We start from the raw sequence: 18,704 nt of genomic DNA, 5'->3' as shown, positions 1-18,704 counted from the left end.
GAACCATAACATGTTGAATTAGCAGGCTATAAACTAGCATTGTTGAGCAGAGAGGAGGCAATATGGTGGTGTGGACAGATCAGCCCCATTTGAGTATGCATCCTGGGTCCAGGAGAGGCAGTATTGCATAATGGTTAGAGCATGGGACTAGGAGCTTGGTGGCTCAGGTTCAAATCCTGGGTCTACCACTTCAGAGCTGCGTGCCTTGACTTTTTTATCTGTGAAATGGGGATAATGGTATAAGAGGATGTGATGAGCTAATACATACAAAGCATTTAGAAGCATGCCTGGCACATAACATAGGTGAGTGACCACACTTCCTGGTGAGCTCTGGACAGCCCTGAAGTATGCCTGTAATCCTGGCATAATTGTTGTATCCCTTCACTCCCAAAGAGGTTCTGGTCTGGAGATAGCTCATATGACCTTACACACAATAAGCTGTTATTAATGCTGAATATTCAGCCAGGCTCCTTAACTGCCCTGAGTCTTAGCTCAGAAATGAACATGACAATGATACCAGTTTTGTTGGGCTGATTTGGGGATGATGGGATGATGCAGGATAGCTAGTGTATGGCTGGTCTCAATTATGGTGATGCCGTCTGTGGTTCAGGCTCTGAGTCCAGGTAAGCCATGTGGACTCGGATGGGCCCCCTGACGCCCTTACCATCCAGTCTGCATTCATACAGACCTTTAAAGTGAATGCATTATGAAGAATAGGATGCCCCTAGGGCTTCCCTGGTGGCTCAGTGGTTGAGAGTCTGCCTGCCGATGCAGGGGACACAGGTTCGTGCCCCGGTCTGGGAAGATCCCACATGCCGCGGAGCGGCTGGGCCCGTGAGCCATGGCCACTGAGCCTGCGTGTCCAGAGCCTGTGCTCCGCAACGAGAGAGGCCACGACAGTGAGAGGCCCGTGTACCACAAAAAAAAAAAAAAAAAAAAAAATATGAGGCCCCAAACCCTCAGACCTCCTGGGAGGAAGGCATGACCTGTGGCCCTGTGGCCCTGTTGGCTATCTTGCCTTGGGCAGCTCTGCTGTTTATTCTCAGCAAGGCAGTTTTGGTGATTGTTTCCCAGGGAAACCTTGAACCAGGTCAGGCCTGTGTGCTGTAAGTAAGGGTGGTGTGTTAACCCAGATTCCTGCAGACCTATGGGAGCTGCTGATTGTTTGAGGACTGTTTGATGTGTCATCTTCTTTCCGGCAGCTCCTTGTTTGAATGAGAAAAAGGGATTCAGGGCTCCTTACAGCTCCTGACTTTTTTTTTTTTTTTTTCCTCCTGACCTGCCTTCCTGTACTACAAATACCTGGTGCTGGACTTCTCAGTGGAAAGACAGAACGGACAGCACCAAGCTGGGGCGGTGTCTTCAGGAACAGATATAAATCCCTAGGTTCCTTTCTGGGGCAGAACCTTCAGTTCAGAGCACTTTATTTTATAAAGCCAGTCTCTGGACCACAGTACAGAGATGATGTCCCAATTTTATTGCTTTGACCGTGACCCTGAAAAATCTCTCCACTCCATCATCATGGAAAGCTCCCCATGTTGGAAGGTCACTGGCCAGCCTATAAGCACAGATCGAATACCAGTAGTGCCAGCTGGACCACACCTGTGGTGTGTGACTTTGGGGATATCACTTTCCCTCTCTGGGCCTCCACTTCTTCATCTTTTAAATGAGGGAATTGAATGAACTAAGGTGATTTTGACTTCGCTCCTAATTATATCATTCTTTTATTCCTAAGATATAGGGAAATAAATGTTTAGCTCAACACAAAGGGCTTTCCAGTAGGCGAGACTGCCCAACAGACAGTGGAGCAGCCTGTCTCAGGAGTAGTGAGAGGTTGGAGGCATTCAAGCAGGACAATCTGAAGGGGAGGCTATAGAAAGCCTTCCCGACTTCAGTGGGCAATTGGTCTGGGTGGTTCAGAGCTGCCATGATTCTTCCTGGGACTATCTCATTTCTCTTCTCTCACAACCTCGTGTGCTGGGGTGGGTTTTCAGTTCATGGAGGAATTATGGCTACTCCTAGGGGCCTTGCTAGAATGGTCTAAATTGACACTTAGCTCTTAGAGTCTGGAGAGATCTTTTTGGCCAGCAGAGTACTTAGTGCTGTAAAAGTCAAGCTTGGATCCAGGCCAAACCTGACTATGGGAGAGGGTTAGTTTTGCAAAGACTTCAGAAAGTGACTCAGTTTTATTTTCACCTCAACATCAGATGATGATTTGTCTGAGCAGAGAATTCCTGATCCCAAATAAATTTCCTGCAGAAATTAACCCTTTTCTTCCAGCATTTGGTCTTGCCAACAAGTCTGATCTCAATTTGATTTTTCATTCCTATGTTGATGATCTTTTTTTCTTTTCTGGAATCTTTTAGGGTTCTCTTTGTTCTGTTATGAAAGTTCACTATTGTATTTCTAATTGTGGGTCTATTTTCATGAACTTGGTGGGGGGCGGATTCACGTCTTCATCTTATCTCCTATTTCCTCTCTTACATCCTGATTGTTCTTTAATTGTTCTCAAGTCCTGGTTACATCTGTGTTGAACAGTAGGGTAGCCACCAGACACATATGGCTATTAATCATTTGAGGTGTGATTAGTCTGAACTGAGACATGCTTTAAGCTTAAAATACACTTCAGATTTATTTATTTATTTTTCTTAATTTATTTTTATTTATTTTTTTAACATCTTTTTTGGAGTATAATTGCTTTACAGTGTTATGTTAGTTTCTGCTGTATAACAAAGGGAATCAGTTACATGTATACATATATCTCCATATCCCCTCCCTCTTGCGTCTCCCTTCCACCCTCCCTATCCCACCCCTCTAGGTGGTCACAAAGCACCGAGCTGATCTCCCTGTGCTATGTGGCTGCTTCCCACTAGCTATCTGTTTTACATTTGGTAGTGTATATATGTCCATGCCACTCTCTCACTTCATCCCAGCTTATCCTTCCCCTTCTGCCTGTCCTCAGGTCCATTTTCTATGTCTGTGTCTTTATTCCTGTCCTGCCCCTAGGTTCTTCAGAACCATTTGTTATTTTTTTTAAGATTTCATATATATGTGTTAGCATACGGTATTTGTTTTTCTCTTTCTGACTTACTTCACTCTGTATGACTGACTCTAGGTCCATCCACCTTGCTACAAATAACTCAATTTCGTTTCTTTTTATGGCTGAGTAATATTCCACTGTATATATGTGCCATATCTTCTTTATCCATTCATCTGTCGATGGACACTTCCGTGTCCTGGCTATTGTAAATAGAGCTGCAATGAACATTGTGGTACATGACTCTTTTTGAATTATGGTTTCCTCAGGGTATATGCCCAGTAGTGGGATTGCTGGGTCATATGGTAGTTCTATTTGTAATTTTTTAAGGAACCACCATACTGTTCTCCATAGTGGCTGTATCAATTTACATTCCCACCAACAGTGCAAGAGGGTTCCCTTTTCTCCACACCCTCTCCAGCATTTATTGTTTGTAGATTTTCTGACGATGGCCATTCTGACCGGTGTGAGGTGATACCTCATTGTAGTTTTGATTTGCATTTCTCTAATGATTAGTGATCTTGAACATCCTTTCATGTGTTTGTTGGCAATCTGTATATCTTCTTTGAAGAAATGTCTATTTAGGTCTTCTGCCCATTTTTGGATTGGGTTGTTTGTTTTTTTGATATTGAGCTGCATGTGCTGCTTGTATATTTTGGAGATTAATCTGTTGTCAGTTGCTTCATTAGCAAATATTTTCTCCCATTCTGAGGGCTGTCTTTTCGTCTTGTTTATGGTTTCCGTTGCTGTGCAAAAGCTTTGAAGTTTCATTAGGTCCCATTTGTTTGTTTTTATTTCCATTTATCCAGGAGGTGGGTCAAAAAGGATTTTGCTGTGATTTATGTCATGGAGTGTTCTGCCTATGTTTTCCTGTAAGAGTTTTATAGTGTCTGGCCTTACATTTAGGTCTTTAATCCATTTGGAGTTTATTTTTGTGTATGGTGCTAGGGAGTGTTCTAATTTCATTCTTTTACATGCAGCTGTTGAGTTTTCCCAGCACCACTTATTGAAGAGGCTGTCTTTTCTCCATTGTATATTCTTGCCTCCTTTATCAAAGATAAGGTTACTATATGTGTGTGGGTTTATCTCTGGGCTTTCTATCTTGTTCCATTGATCTGTATTTCTGTTTTTGTGCCAGTACCATACTGTCTTGATTACTGTAGCTTTGTAATATAGTCTGAAGTCGGGGAGCCTGATCCCTCCAGCTCTGTTTTTCTTTCTCAAGATTGCTTTGTTTATTCGAGGTCTTTTGTGTTTCCATACAAATTGTGAAATTTTTTTGTTCTAGTTCTGTGAAAAATGCCATTGGTAGCTTGATAGTGATTACACTGAATCTGTAGATTGCTTTGGGTAGTATAGTCATTTTCACAATGTTGATTCTTCCAATCCAAGAATATGGTATATCTCTCCATCTGTTTGTATCATCTTTAATTTCTTTCATCAGTGTCTTATAGTTTTCTGCATACAGGTCTTTTGTCTCCTTAGGTAGGTTTATTCCTAGGTATTTTATTCTTCGTGTTGCAATGGTAAATGGGAGTGTTTCCTTAATTTCTCTTTCAGATTTTTCATCATTAGTGTATAGGAAAGCAAGAGATTTCTGTGCATTAATTTTGTATCCTGCTACTTTACAAAATTCATTGATTAGCTCTAGTAGTTTTCTGGTAGTGTCTTTCAGATTCTCTATGTATAGTATCTTGTCATCTGCAAACAATGACAGTTTTACTTCTCCTTTTCCAGTTTTGATTCCTTTTATTTCTTTTTCTTCTCTGATTGCTGCAGCTAAAACTTCCAAAACTAAGTTGAATTATAGTGGTGATAGTGGGCAACCTTGTCTTGTTCCTGATCTTAGAGGAAATGGTTTCAGTTTTTCACCATTTAGAACGATATTGGCTGTGGGTTTGTCATATATGGCCTTTATTATGTTGAAGTAAGTTCCCTCTATGCGTACTTTCTTGAGGGTTTTTATCATAAATCGGTGTTGTATTTTTTTGAAAGCTTTTTCTGCATCTATTGAGAAGAGCATATGGTTTTTCTCCTTCAATTTGTTAATATGGTTTAGCACATTGATTGATTTGCATATACTGAAGAATCTTTGCATTCCTGGGATAAACCCCACTTGATCACAGTGTATGATCCTTTTAATATGCTTTTGGATTCTGTTTGCTAGTATTTTGTTGAGGATTTTTGCATCTATGCTCAGCAGTGATGTTGGCCTGTAGTTTTCTTTTTTTGTGGCATCTCTGTCTGGTTTTGGTATCAGGGTGATTATGGCCTTGTGGAATGCATTTGGGAGTGTTCCTCCCTCTGCTATATTTTGGCAGAGTTTGAGAAGGTTAGGTGTTAGTTCTTCTCTAAATGTATGATAGAATTCGCCTGTGAAGCCATCTGGTCCTTGGGCTTTTGTTTGTTGGAAGATTTTTAATCACAGTTTCAATTTCAGTGCTTGTGATTGGCCTGTTCATGTTTTCTATTTCTTCCTGGTTCAGTTTTGGAAGGTTGTGCTTTCCTAAGAATTTGTCCATTTCTTCCAGGTCGTCCATTTTATTGGCATAGAGTTGCTTGTAGTAATCTCTCATGATCCTTTGTATTTCTGCAGTGCTAGTTATTACTTTTCCTTTCTCATTCCTAATTCTATTGATTTGAGTCTTCTCCCTTTTTTCCTTGATAAGTCTGGCTAATGGTTTATCAACTTTGTTTATCTTTTCAAAGAACCAGCTTTTAGTTTTATTGATCTTTGCTACTGTTTCCTTCATTTCTTTTCCATTTATTTCTGATCTGACCTTTATGATTTCTTTCCTTCTGCTAACTTTGGGGTTTTTTTGGTTCATCTTTCTGTAATTGCTTTAGGTGTAAGGTTAGGCTGTTTATTTGAGATGTTTCTTGTTTCTTGAGGTAGGATTGTGTTGCTATAAACTTTCCTCTTAGAACTGCTTTTGCTGCATCCCATAGATTTTGGGTCATCATGTTTTCATTGTCATTTTTGTCTAAGTATGTTTTGATTTCCTCTTTGATTTCTTCAGTGATCTCTTGGTTATTTAGTGGTGTATTGTTTAGCCTTCATGTGTTTGTATTTTTTACAGTTTTTTTCCTGTAATTGATATCTAGTCTCATAACACTGTGGTCAGAAAAGATACTTGATACAATCTCAATTTTCTTAAATTTACCAAGGCTTGACTTGTGACCCAAAATATGATCTATCCTGGAGAATGTTCCATGAGCACTTGAGAAGAAAGTGTATTCTGTTGTTTTTGTATGGAATGTTCTATAGAATATCAATTAAGTCCATATTGTTTAATGTGTCATTTAACGCTTGTGTTTCCTTATTTATTTTCATTTTGGATGATCTGTCCATTGGTGAAAGTGGGGTGTTATAGTCCCCTACTATTTTTGTGTTACTGGTGATTTCCCCTTTTATGGCTGTTAGCATTTGCCTTATGTATTGAGGTGCTCCTATGTTGGGTGCATAAATATTTACAATTGTTATATCTTCTTAAATCGATCCCTTGATCATTTTACAGTGTCCTTCTTTTTCTTTTGTAATAGTCTTTATTTTAAAGTTTATTTTGTCTGATATGAGAATTGCTACTCCAGCTTTCTTTTGATTTCCATTTGCATGGAATATCTTTTTCCATCCCCTCACTTTCAGTCTGTATGTGGGTATGAAGTGGGTCTCTTGTAGACAGCATATATATGGGTCTTGTTTTTGTATCCATTCAGCCACTCTGTGTCTTTTGGTTGAAGCATTTAATCCATTTACTTTTAAGGTAATTATTGATGTGTGTGTTCCTGTTACCATTTTCTTAATTGTTTTGGGTTTGTTTTTGTAGATCTTTTCTATCTCTTGTGTTTCAGGCCTAGAGAAGTTCCTTTAGCATTTGTTGTAAAGCTGGTTTGGTGGTGCTGAATTCTCTTAGCTTTTGCTTGTCTGTAAAGGTTTTAATTTCTCCATCGAATCTGAATGAGATCCTTGCTGGGTAGAGTAATCTTGGTTGTAGTTTTTCCCTTCATCATTTTAAATAAGTCTTGCCACTCCCTTCTGGCTTGCAGAGTTTCTGTTGAAAGATCAGCTGTTAACCTTATGGGGTTTCCTTGTATGTTATTTGTTGCTTTTCCCTTGCTGCTTTCAATATTTTTTCTTTGAATTTAAGTTTTGATAGTTTAATTAATATATGTCTTGGCCTGTTTCTCCTTGGATTTATCCTGTATCGGACTGTCTGCGCTTACTAGACTTGATTGACTATTTCCTTTCCCATGTTAGGGAAGTTTACAACTATAATCTCTTCAAATATTTTCTCAGACCCTTTCTGTTTCTCTTCTTCTTCTGGGACCCCTATAATTCGAATGTTGATGTGTTTAATGTTGTCCCAGAAGTCTCTGAGACTGTACTTAGTTCTTTTCATTCTTTTTTCCTTATTCTGCTCTGCAGTAGTTACTTCCGCTATTTTATCTTCCAGGTCACTTACCCATTTTTCTGCCTCAGTTATTCTGCTATTGATTCCTTCTAGAGAATTTTAAATTTCATTTATTGTGTTGTTCATCATTGTTTGTTTGCTCTTTTGTTTTTCTAGGTCCTTGTTAAGCATTTCTTGTATTTTCTCCATTTTAATTGTGAGATTTTTTAGATCATCTTTACTATCATTACTCTGAATTCTTTTTCAGGTAAACTGCCTATTTTCTCTTCATTTGTTTGGTCTGGTGAGTTTTTACCTTGTTCCTTCATCTGCTGCATATTTCTGTTTTCTCATTTTGTTTAACTTATTATGTTTGGGGTCTCCTTTTCACAGGCTGCAGGTTCGTAGTTCCTGTTATTTTTGGTGTCTGCCTCCTGTGGGTGAGGTTGTTTCAGTGGCTTGTGTATGCTTCCTGGTGGAAGAGACTGGGCCCTGAATTCTGGTGGGTGGGGCTGTATCTTGTCCTTCTGGTGGGCAGTGCCCCATCCAGTGGTGTGTTTTGGAGTGTCTGTGAAGTTAATATGACTCTAGGCAGCCTTTCTGCTAATGGGTGGGGTTGTGTTCCTGTCCTGCTAGTTGTTTGGCATGGTGCTTCCAACACGAGCTTGCTGGCTGTTGGGTGGAGCTGGGTCTTAGTGTTGAGACAGAGCTCTCTGGGAGAGCTCTTGCTGATCGATATTATGTGGGGCTGGGATGTTTCTGGTGGTCCAATGTCCTGGACTCAGCCCTTCCACCTCGGAGCCTCAGACCCAACACCCAGCCAGAGGACCAAGACCCTGCCAGCCACACAGCTCAGAAGAAAAGGAAAAAAGGTGAAAAGACATAACAGAAGAAAAACAAAAACAAAAAAATGGACAGACGGAACTCTAGGACAAGTGGTAAAAGCAAACCTATATAGACAAAATCACACAAAAAAGCGTACACATCCACACTCACAAAAGGAGAAAAAGGAAAAAATATATATATAAAGAAGAGAGCAACCAAACCAATAAACAAATCCACCAATGATAATAAGCTCTAAATACTAAACTAAGATAAACATAAAACCAGAAACAAATTAGACACAGAAAGCAAACCCCAAGTCTACTGTTGCTCCTGAAGTCCACTGCCTCAATTTTGGGAACATTCCTTGTCTATTCAGGTATTCTTCAGATGTAGGGTTTATCAAGTTGATTGTGAGCATTTAATCTGCTGCTCCTGAGGCTGCACGGAGAAATTTCCCTTTCTCTTTGTCCGCAGAGCTCCTGGGTTTCAGCTTTGGTTTTGGCCCCACCTCTGCATGTAGGCCACCCTCAGGAATCTGTTCCCCACCCAGAAAGGAGGGAGTTAAAGCAGCGGCTGATTAGGGCTCTCTTGCTCTCTCAGGCTGGGGAGAAGGAGGGGTATGGTAGTCATAATTGGAATACAGGGTGAACCTGAGGTTGCAGAGGCCGGCACGACATTGCAACAGTCTGAGGCATACTGTGTGTTCTCCTGGGGAAGTTGTCCCTGGGTCATGGGACCCTGGCAGTGGCGTGCTGCACAGGCTCCCGGGGTGTGTGTGGGTAGTGATCTGCGCTTGCACACAGGCTTCTTGGTAGCAGTGGTGGCAGCATTTATGGTTCATGCCGGTCTCTGGGGTCCGAGCTGATAGTTGTGGCTCGTGCCTGTCTCTGGATCTCGTTTAGGTGATGCTCTGCCTTCTGTGGGCACACTGGGAAGGAATCCCCTCTCCCCACGCACCCCAAAACAAAGGTCTCTTACCTCTCCGGCAGGTCCAGACATTTTTCCGGGCTCCCTCCCAGCTAGCTGTGGCACACTAGCCCCCTTCAGGCTGTGTTCATGCAGCCAACCCCAGTCCTCTCCCTGGCTGGTGAGTGCTGGTGGGCACTGATCCTCTGTGTGGGAATCTCTCTGCTTTGCCCTCTGCACCCCTGTTGCTGCACTCTCCTTAGTGGCTCCAAAGCTTCATCCCCCGGCCACCCCCCATCCCCACCAGTGAAGGGGCTCCCTAGTGTGTGGAAACTTTTCCTCCTTCACAGCTCCCTCCCAGAGGTGTGGGTCCCATCCCTATTCCTTTGTCTCTGTTTTTTTCTTTTTTCTTTTGCCCTACCCAGATACATGGGGATTTTCTTGGCTTTTGAGAAGTCTGAGGTCTTCTGCCAGCGCTCAGTAGGTGTTCTGTAGGAGTCGTTCCACATGTAGATGTATTTTTGATGTATTTGTAGGGAGGAAGGTGATCTCCACATCTTACTCCTCTGCCATCTTGAAGGGCTCTCCTAAGATTTATTTTTTAAAAAGCAAATATCTCATTAATTTTAACATTGACTACATGTGTAGATGGTGATATTTTGTGTGTAATGTATTAAAATTATTAAAGTTAATCTCACTTGTTTCTTTGCACTTTTTAAGTAGCTACTAGAAAATGTCAAATCACACATGTGGCAGGTATTTATGGCTTGTATTGTATTTCTTTTGGACTGTGGGGTATCAGACACTTACGGAAACTCTAGGGTTTTTCCTTGAATGTCTTTTAACTTTTCTCTTTTACTTTCTATGTCTTTGATCTCTTTTTCTCTCATATTTTATGTTTCTAAAATCTTTGAAGTGCATTTTGGAGGATTTCTGGCCTCAGTCTTCTGTCTTACACAATTTATCTTCAACTGTGTTTGTTCTCATATTTAACCGTGTACTAAATTTTTAATTTGGCTGGTCATGTTTTGAAATGTTGACCATCTCTCATTGTTTGTGATTATTATAGTTGGTTCTTGTTTTAGAGATTTAATAGGCTCTTTGAGGATATTAATTATGCGTATTTAAAAAAAATGGTTTGGTTTGTTATTTCTACTTCTTTAGGTGTTAATTCCTTCCTCTGTTCAATTTGGAGCTGCTTTTCCAAGGTATGAATTTCCCTGAAGTGTGTCGTGAGTTTGACTGTGTGCTTATCCTCATGGTTAAGATTCCCTGTTCCTCTCTCCGTGAGTGTTCTTCTTGTTCATGACGGTCTCTGTCCACAAATTGTGAAAGATGCTTGGGATATGCAGTTTGGTGGGCGTACTGGTAGCTTATCGTCTGGGTGTGGGACTCTCTGTTGGTCCTTCCCTAGTTCGCGGGCCCCAGGGCCCACGTTCACAGCTTCAGGCTGGGAATGCTTTCTTCTTTGCTGTGCACAAGCAGGGGAGAGTGTGGGCTGCCTGCCCTAATATTCTAAGTATGCTGCCCCCTTTTCACTTAGTGGTTGTTCCCAAGCCCCATCCCATCCCATGTCTCCCCTGAGTCTAGGCTTAGAGCGCCATGGAACTGCTCCTGCCTCTGTGGTGGTCTTTACCTGAATATGTTTTGAATTGTGGTTTTCTCTTTTTGTTTCTGTTATTCATCTGACCCTCTCTTTTTTCCTCTCTTTTAGAACCTTTCCAAAGATTTTGGCTTGCTGATGAAATTCATTTTTATCTTTCAGAGTTTTATGAATTCTTTCTTTAAGAAAATATTTCCTGTATATTTTACAGGACTGGGGGACAGGGACATGGTGGGTGGGTAGCAGTACACACACATTCTTAATCTGTCAACGTGAACTAGTTTTTCACAAAGAAATGAAAAGATCCCAAGTGATCATAACTTCCCAAGTCACCTTCCTACTAATTACGGCTCAGCCAACACAACATGGAAGTCCTCTTAGGAGGACCTGTGAGAGGTGGCAGGAGGCCACAGAGAACTTACCAGGGGAGACAGCTCACTCCTTGTACCTTCATCCTGAGAGGTCGTAGGTGTGCTGTACCTGAGTTCAAGTTCTGGAGCCATGCATGTTTTACAAAGTTGTTCTCCAACTCAGGAATCTGGAAAGGAGAACATGGGGAAAACGTTAGGTGGATGCGTGAGCACTTAAAGCCCTCTTACTTTTCTAGAAAGTTTCCCACCCTGTTGGGATTCACTGAAAATTCTCTTTTAATCTTAGACCTTGATATGACTAATATTTTATCTCAAGAGGAACTATATTGCTACTACATGAACACAACCTTCCTAACTTCAAACTTTAAAGAAAAACTAAAGAAGGGGCACTAAGGAAAGTCCATGGGTATTTTTTTTTCTTTAAATCATGAATCTTTTTAATATCCCTCCATGGTTATGAGGCACCTCTTCTGGCAGTTGTAACTATGCTGTCCACAGATTGCTGGGTCATACCAGCAATTCCACGAGGAAGTGTTCTTCTGTTGGACCCATCATAGGCACCTGTATGTGGTGAATGCCCATAATGCCAGTATATAGTGAGATCTAAGGTAAAGATTCTAGAAAGACTGTTGAATGAATGAGTGATTAATGCAATAATCAATCCCGATTGGAACTGGAAAATATGTTCCCATTTTTATTCACTGAGTTGAAGTTGTTTTGTACTAATTCCCTCTAGATCATTAATAGGTACTTTCCCTTATTGACATTCTCTTTGTTATTGTTATCACTAAATTGTACAGTCTTCAGGTTGACTCTTCTTTGCTTGGCATGTCAACACTGCAAGAAGTTTTTGTTTGTTTGTTTTTGTTTTTGTTTTTTGTACACGGGCCCCTCACTGCCGTGGCCTCTTTGGTTGCGGAGCACAGGCTCCGGACACGCAGGCTCAGCGGCCATGGCTCACGGGCCCATGTGGGATCTTCCAGGACCGGGGCACGAACCCGTGTCCCCTGCATTGGCAGGCAGACTCTCAACCACTGCGCCACCAGGGAAGCCCCTGCAAGAAGTTTTAATGATGTCTGTAAGTGTTACTCCATCATTTCTTTCTGTTTTTTTTGATCATTTGTGAAAGTGTGAAATGAGCCCAGTTCTGGCCCTGATTCTCTAAGTTGATTTACTGTTTATAGTCTTCTACCCAAGAGACATCTTTGTCACATCACAAAACTGTCTTCCAGTTCCTTGCCAGCTCACGTTTTGAAAGGAACTTTTAGGAGAAGTATTTCTTGGGAAGTATTACGATACACACATGGTCATCTTTTCTTTCTGGGCATCCCTCCAAGGCTCTTGTCACTAAGTTTGTATCCTCCGAGTGTGGCCCACTAATGCTGTGGTAATTATTGCATCTCCGGCAGGAGGTCTGTGCTCATACGATTGCATACATGCTCGGAGCGTGACGTGCACCCTCTGTTTTGTTGTTGGGGAACAAGTTATTGCTTTCAGGCTTAAGAAAAACCAGCCAGGACTTGAAGGATGCACAGAAAAGATACAGGAAGAGACTGAGAGAGCTGCCGTTTGCTTCTTGTATCTTAGTAAGTCAATGAGGACCCAAGGAAGGGAAGGATGTTTTCAGGGTCCTGAGAGGTCCGGGTTACTAAGTGAGGCTACGGCATCCTGGATTGTGAGTGCAGACTTAGGAAAATTCCTCCTTGCTTTTGTCTTTAGGTTGGTGAGTGGGTGAGGACCTGAGGTTGGGGACAGCCAGTGTGGGTCTTGCCTACAGGACGATCTTGCCTTTGCTCTGAGTTTTGTTTGTTTCATGATATCAAGGATTTATTAAGTCATACATGCAAAACATGCTGCTAATCGCATTAGCAAAAGATCCAGGTAAAAACACTCCACAATTTTGCAACTGTCAATTTAAAACAGTTTGTTCTAGTGGTTGAAAGGTCCACGCTCGTATTCTTGCCAGTGGGTAAGTTGTACAGAACTTCGTTAGCACGAGCGCGGGGTTGACAGAACCTCTCAGACCCCAGGGAACATCTTTAGGGTAAGGACAGGAGGCGTGTGTGCATGCAGTGAGGCAAGAGAGGGAGTCAGTGTTATCAGTCCAGGTGCAGTGTTGGTGATCTGACAGGGTTTACAGTTTAAGACTATCTAAAGTATTTTAAAAACTGTAAAGCGGCAACACATGATTTTTATACCTAGTTACTAGAAAACCAAGGAAAGCACGTATTAGCTTTGAATAAAGTAACATGAAAACAGGAATGTGCTTTTACTAATCTACAAAAAATTTTTTCTGATGCATACTCAGAAAGATTTTATAATACAAGGAGGCATATTGCTCATTAAGATGGGGTTCTAAAAGAAAAGCACTTACTAAGTTAGCAGCTATGAGAATGATCAGGTCAAAGATGGATTAAGTGCCCAATCTCAGGAGGGACGGGCACGTTTAAGGAAAAGGAGAAGCTTAAGAATGCTCTTGAGTTTTGTAGGGAAGCTCCACGAGTTGGAGGTGGAAGGAGAAATCCTGCCCGGTATCAGAGCCTTGCGAGCTGCCAGGATACTCAGAGAAAGCTCTGAATCAAAGAGTCAGAGCTCCAGTCCTTGCCGCTTGCCACCAACTAGCCCTGATTTAGTCGCTGGACTGCAGCCCCCCTCACCTGTAATGTGGGCTTCACTGTACCTGCATCACAGAGGTGTGCGGAAATGCAAAATGAAATGGTATAAACGGACTATAAGGTGAGAGTTAATGCTTCCTGGATGCCAAGTGCTGCTCTCGATGCCGGGGATATGGACAGTGCCCAAGATGATCCAGGTCTCTGCTCTTCTGGGGCAGGGAGTCGGAAAAAAACCAAGCAAGCCAATAACTCAGATAATCTATGTCAGTGATACTGCTGTTCAGCCAGTAAGAGGGTAAAAGGAGATAGGGAGTGACTGGGAAGAGACTTCGAATTGGGTACCCCTGTTTCTAATAGTTTACATTGGCTACTGTCATTACAAATCTGATGGTGATAATGATGACTGACAGTGATACCCAGGGGACAAGATTGGTCAGTGCTGGATGTCTAAGGATGGGATGGGAACCGGATAGTAGTAATCCTGCTGGCTGTTGAATGGGCATGTGCATTAATGCTGACCCCGTTCGTTCATTCAAATGTTTATTAAGCACTTACATGTGCCAGGCACTGCGTGGGCACTGGGTACACTGTGGGGAACACTGAAACCATGGCACGTGCACCCAGAGCTTACAGTGGAGCCAGGGAGACAGAAGTTAATCATGCACAAGTAGAAAGTCAGTTGCTAATTTTGGCAAGTAGTCTTAAGGAGAAGCACAAGATTTAATTAAACAGATTAACAGGCTGGGGGGGATCTGCTTTGGAGGAAGGTCAGGGAACCTCTCTGGGGTCATATTTAAGGGGAGACCTGCGGGGCAAGTAGGAGTTGTCTGGCCTGGGAGAAGTGATGGTGTGAGCAGGACCCCCTTGGCAGAGAGATGAATCTTTGGGAGGGTGGAGAGACTCTAGGAGCAAACGAGCTTGGCAGGTTCCGGAAGAGAAAGGACACACGCGTGGCTGGAGCAGCGAGGGCGTAGGGGATAGATGGAGATACGGTTAGAGGAAGATGCAGGAGGCCAGATGGCTCGGTAGGGTCTGCTGTCCATCCCATCCATCCCAGCTAATGTGTTCCTTGTTTTGTTTTTTTTTTTTTGGCAGTACGCGGGCCTTTCACTGTTGTGGCCTCTCCCATTGCGGAGCACAGGCTCCGACGCACAGGCTCAGCGGCCATGGCTCGCGGGCCCAGCCGCTCCGCGGCACGTGGGATCCTACCGGACCGGGGCACGAACCCGTGTCCCCTGCATCGGCAGGCGGACTCTCAACCACTGCGCCACCAGGGAAGCCCCCTTGTTGTTCTTGCCTCTGGTCCTGCCTCACCCCCAGCCTTTGTTTCCATCAGGACCACGGTGATTCTCAGCCTCAGGTCCAATCACGTCCAGGTGGCTGCAGACGTCTCCTGGCTGATATCTCTGACTCAGCTTTCTGTCCTTCCAGAGCTGGGTGTAGGCCCTCTGTGGCTTGAAAACCAACCATGCAGGAGGCCACCTTGAGGCCTGTGGCTGACCTCACCCTGAGAGGCTCTGAGATGGACTGCAGGATGGCAGGGAGGAAGTAACAGGCAGTATTCACGACCAATTCTCTTTATCCACAGTCCCCAGAACAGCCTGGAAAATGCTTCAATAGAGTGAGAGTCACATTGAAGAATCCACTGCAAAAAAAAAAAAAAAAGAATCCATTGGCAGTCAGTCCCCCTGATCCTGCTGAGCATGGCTGTGTCCTCTCGCACCCTCAGGGCCTCTGCACTTGCTGTTCTCGCTGCCTGGGATGCTCTTCCCCTCCCCCACTCCTCTTCACGGAGTTAGCTCCTATGTATCCTTCAGTCCTACACATAGAGGTTTCCTCCAGGCAATCTCCCCTGATTAGGTGAGATGCCCCCATTCCCTCCATTCCTTCACCCCTGCCCTGGGAGATTGACAAATTCAATCAGCCTTTCTCACTAGACTGTGAGCTCCTTTATCACAGGACCTGGGTCTAATTCACTCTTAGCCTTGGTGCCTGGCACTGATCTGGCTTATTATAGCACCTAGTAAATAGCCATTAGAAAATCATTTGTTGAAGGCCTGCAATGCTCCAGGCACTGCGCTGGGAGCTGGGGAGGGGTCTGTGATGAGTAGAAACAGACACAGGCTATTCCTTCTACATTCATTTATATTTCAAATTTTTCTAACAAGAAGTTTAAAAAAAATATATTAGGGTCTTCCCTGGTGGCGCAATGGTTAAGAATCTGCCTGCCAATGCAGAGGACACGGATTCGAGCCCTGGTCTGGGTCTCACATGCTGCGGAGCAGCTAAGCCCGCACGCCACAACTACTGAGCCTGCATTCTAGAGCCCGCGTGCCACAGCTACTGAGCCCATGTGCCACAACTACTGAGTCCGTGCGCTGAGAGCCTGTGCTTCGCAACGAAGAGTAGCCCCCGCTCTCTGCAACGAGAGAAAGCCCGCACAGCAGCAAAGACCCAATGCAGCCAAAACTAAATAAATTTATTTAAAAATAAAAAATATATATATATATATTAAACCCCATCCTTGCCTTCATGGAAGTTAAAGTCTACTGGGGAAAAAAGCTATTAATAGTCACAACATTTATTGTTATAAATCATGCTTAGAGATATGGAGAAAAAGTGATAATAAAGTTAACTTTTGCAACTCCTGAGTCCATGCCAGTATTGTTCTGAGAGTCCTATGTGCATCACTCATTTAATGCGCACAAAATCCCTAAGAGGAAAGCATTTTTATTATCCCATTTTGCAGAAAGGGAAACTGAGGCACAGAGCTTTGCCCAAGATCACACAGGCAGGTGGAGCTGGATTCTAACCTAGGTATCCTGACCTTAGTTAGAACCCACTTTTGATTGTATCTGTTGCTCTTATAAAGATGCACCGAAGTCATGTATGTTCTAGCAATTCTAGAATCAGTCCCAAAGCTGTTCTTAGGGAGTGCATTTCCCCACTTGCCCTGGTCACAAAGACTTAGAGAAAATCCCAACAAATTCACTCCCTGACCAGGTCCATATCGAATGCTACATGTGGCCACAGTGACCTCTTGTGGTCAAAATGGGGATAGCATGAATATGCCACATGGGTGGAGGGGAGACCCAACCTCTGGGTTATTTCTGAAGTCGGTTTGTATTTTCTGAGGCTCATCCGGCTCATACCTGTGCTGTGCATCTGAGAACATGTGGAACGATAAGTCTCCAAAGGTGGACTTTCAGGCATTGGGCATTGGATGGGGCCGTGGTGGGGGCCATGGGAAGTCTATGCTCCTGTGTTCTGTACAAGCTTATGGAAAACCCCAGGCCTGGCTCTTCCCAGCTTCCCTCTCCTGGTGCTTCAGGTCAGGAGGACTCTGGGGAACTATGGTCTGGGGAGTTTATCTCAGCCCGGTTCACATAGTCACAGCTTTCACAGGCACTGTGCCCCTGGCTGAGAGAGGACCAGCTTATTCATTCATTTGACCAAATATTTATTGAGCACCTACTATGTGCCGGGCATGTTCTAGGTGCTGAGAATAAAGCAGGCAATAAAACAGATGAAATTCCTGCCTTCCTCCTCCCCCACTTCCTACTTATAATTTTGCATAATGATTTAATTCCTGGGGTTTGTGTGTGTACAGAGTCTGTATGTGCATTCAGGGAAAGGAGCCCAGCTTCTACCCCGTTGAAAATAAAGACAATAAACCACAAAACCAACCCCTGCCCTGTGCATTCTGCTTTCATGGTGTTTACTTTCTAGTGGGGAGAGACATACAACCAGCAGATGGTGATACATGTCACAGAGAGAAGTAGACCCTCAGTTAGGTGGGTGGAGAGTGGGTTGGAGGATGGGGGCCATTTTATGCAGTGGGTTGGGAATATTGTTTATAAGGTACATTTAAGGAAGGTAAAAGGTGCCTGGGGGCAGTGCAATTTGTTTGTTCTCTCTTTTTTGTCTTTTTTCCTCTCTCTCTCCTAGAATTATCCAGAAATTAATACATGCAGTGGTCTTTTTTATTTGTTTGATAGTCAACCGTTTACTCAGGGTAAAACTGAAAAGAGAATTTCCCTGCTGGAGTGTTTTCCATGCAGGAGCATATACCCCCTCTGTCCTCCTGTGCTTCACCCCGGAGAAGGAACTGCAGGAAGGGGAGAGTGGGCCACGTGTATATCTGGGAAGGACATTCTGGGCAATAGAAACAGCATATGCAAAGGCCCTGAGGTGGGCTCTTGAGGAAGGAGGGGGTGTGGTTTAAGGAGAGTGAGGGTAGTGGGCACAGAAGGCGAGTCCAGAGAGTTGGGGCAGGGGAGGCGGGCAACTGTCCTATGGGGCTTTAAAGGTGCATCGCCCATACTGTTGGTGGGACTGATTTTGGCCTTGCATACAAGGGCAACACCTCTTCAGGATGGTGAGTGACTTTACCCACACGGAGGAGGGAGCAATGAGACCAGCTCCTGGCTCAGCTGTTCGGACAACATTTGGGGCTCTCTGGGGCTTGGCATGGATAGAAGCTCCCACTTGCGTTATTTCCATTTATTTTTACAACAACTTTGAGTGATGAGTGACATCTTACCCATTTTCTAGATGAGAAAAATGAGGTGCAGAGAAGTCGGGGAGAGAGTTCTAGGTGGACAGAGGCATGGTGAATGGGGGATTAGGAGACATCCAGGCAACGGAGAGGTCTTGCTGGGCGCTGGGGCTCTCTGGGATGAAGCTAACGAGATAAGTCGGGGCCCCTTTGCAGACACTTGTGTGTGATAACGCGAAGTTGGGACTTCATCTTGATTTCAGCAAGATATTGAAGGAGGAAGGGACACGATAATGTCTGTTTTTTAAAAAATTACTCTGATATCGGCTTTGGTGATGAACTAGAGAGAGGTGGGCAGTGGGGCGAACGGGACAGAGAGACGGATGGGAGATTTTGGGCAGAATCTAGGAGGAAACTGCTGACCATCTAAAATAAGTGGAGGGCTATTTTCGAGAGAG

The sequence above is a fragment of the Tursiops truncatus genome, chromosome 1 (assembly GCF_011762595.2).
Source record: "Tursiops truncatus isolate mTurTru1 chromosome 1, mTurTru1.mat.Y, whole genome shotgun sequence".
NCBI classification, from domain to species: domain Eukaryota; kingdom Metazoa; phylum Chordata; class Mammalia; order Artiodactyla; family Delphinidae; genus Tursiops; species Tursiops truncatus.
The sequence above is the reverse complement of the archived record's forward strand: the minus strand, read 5'-3'. Positions refer to the sequence as shown.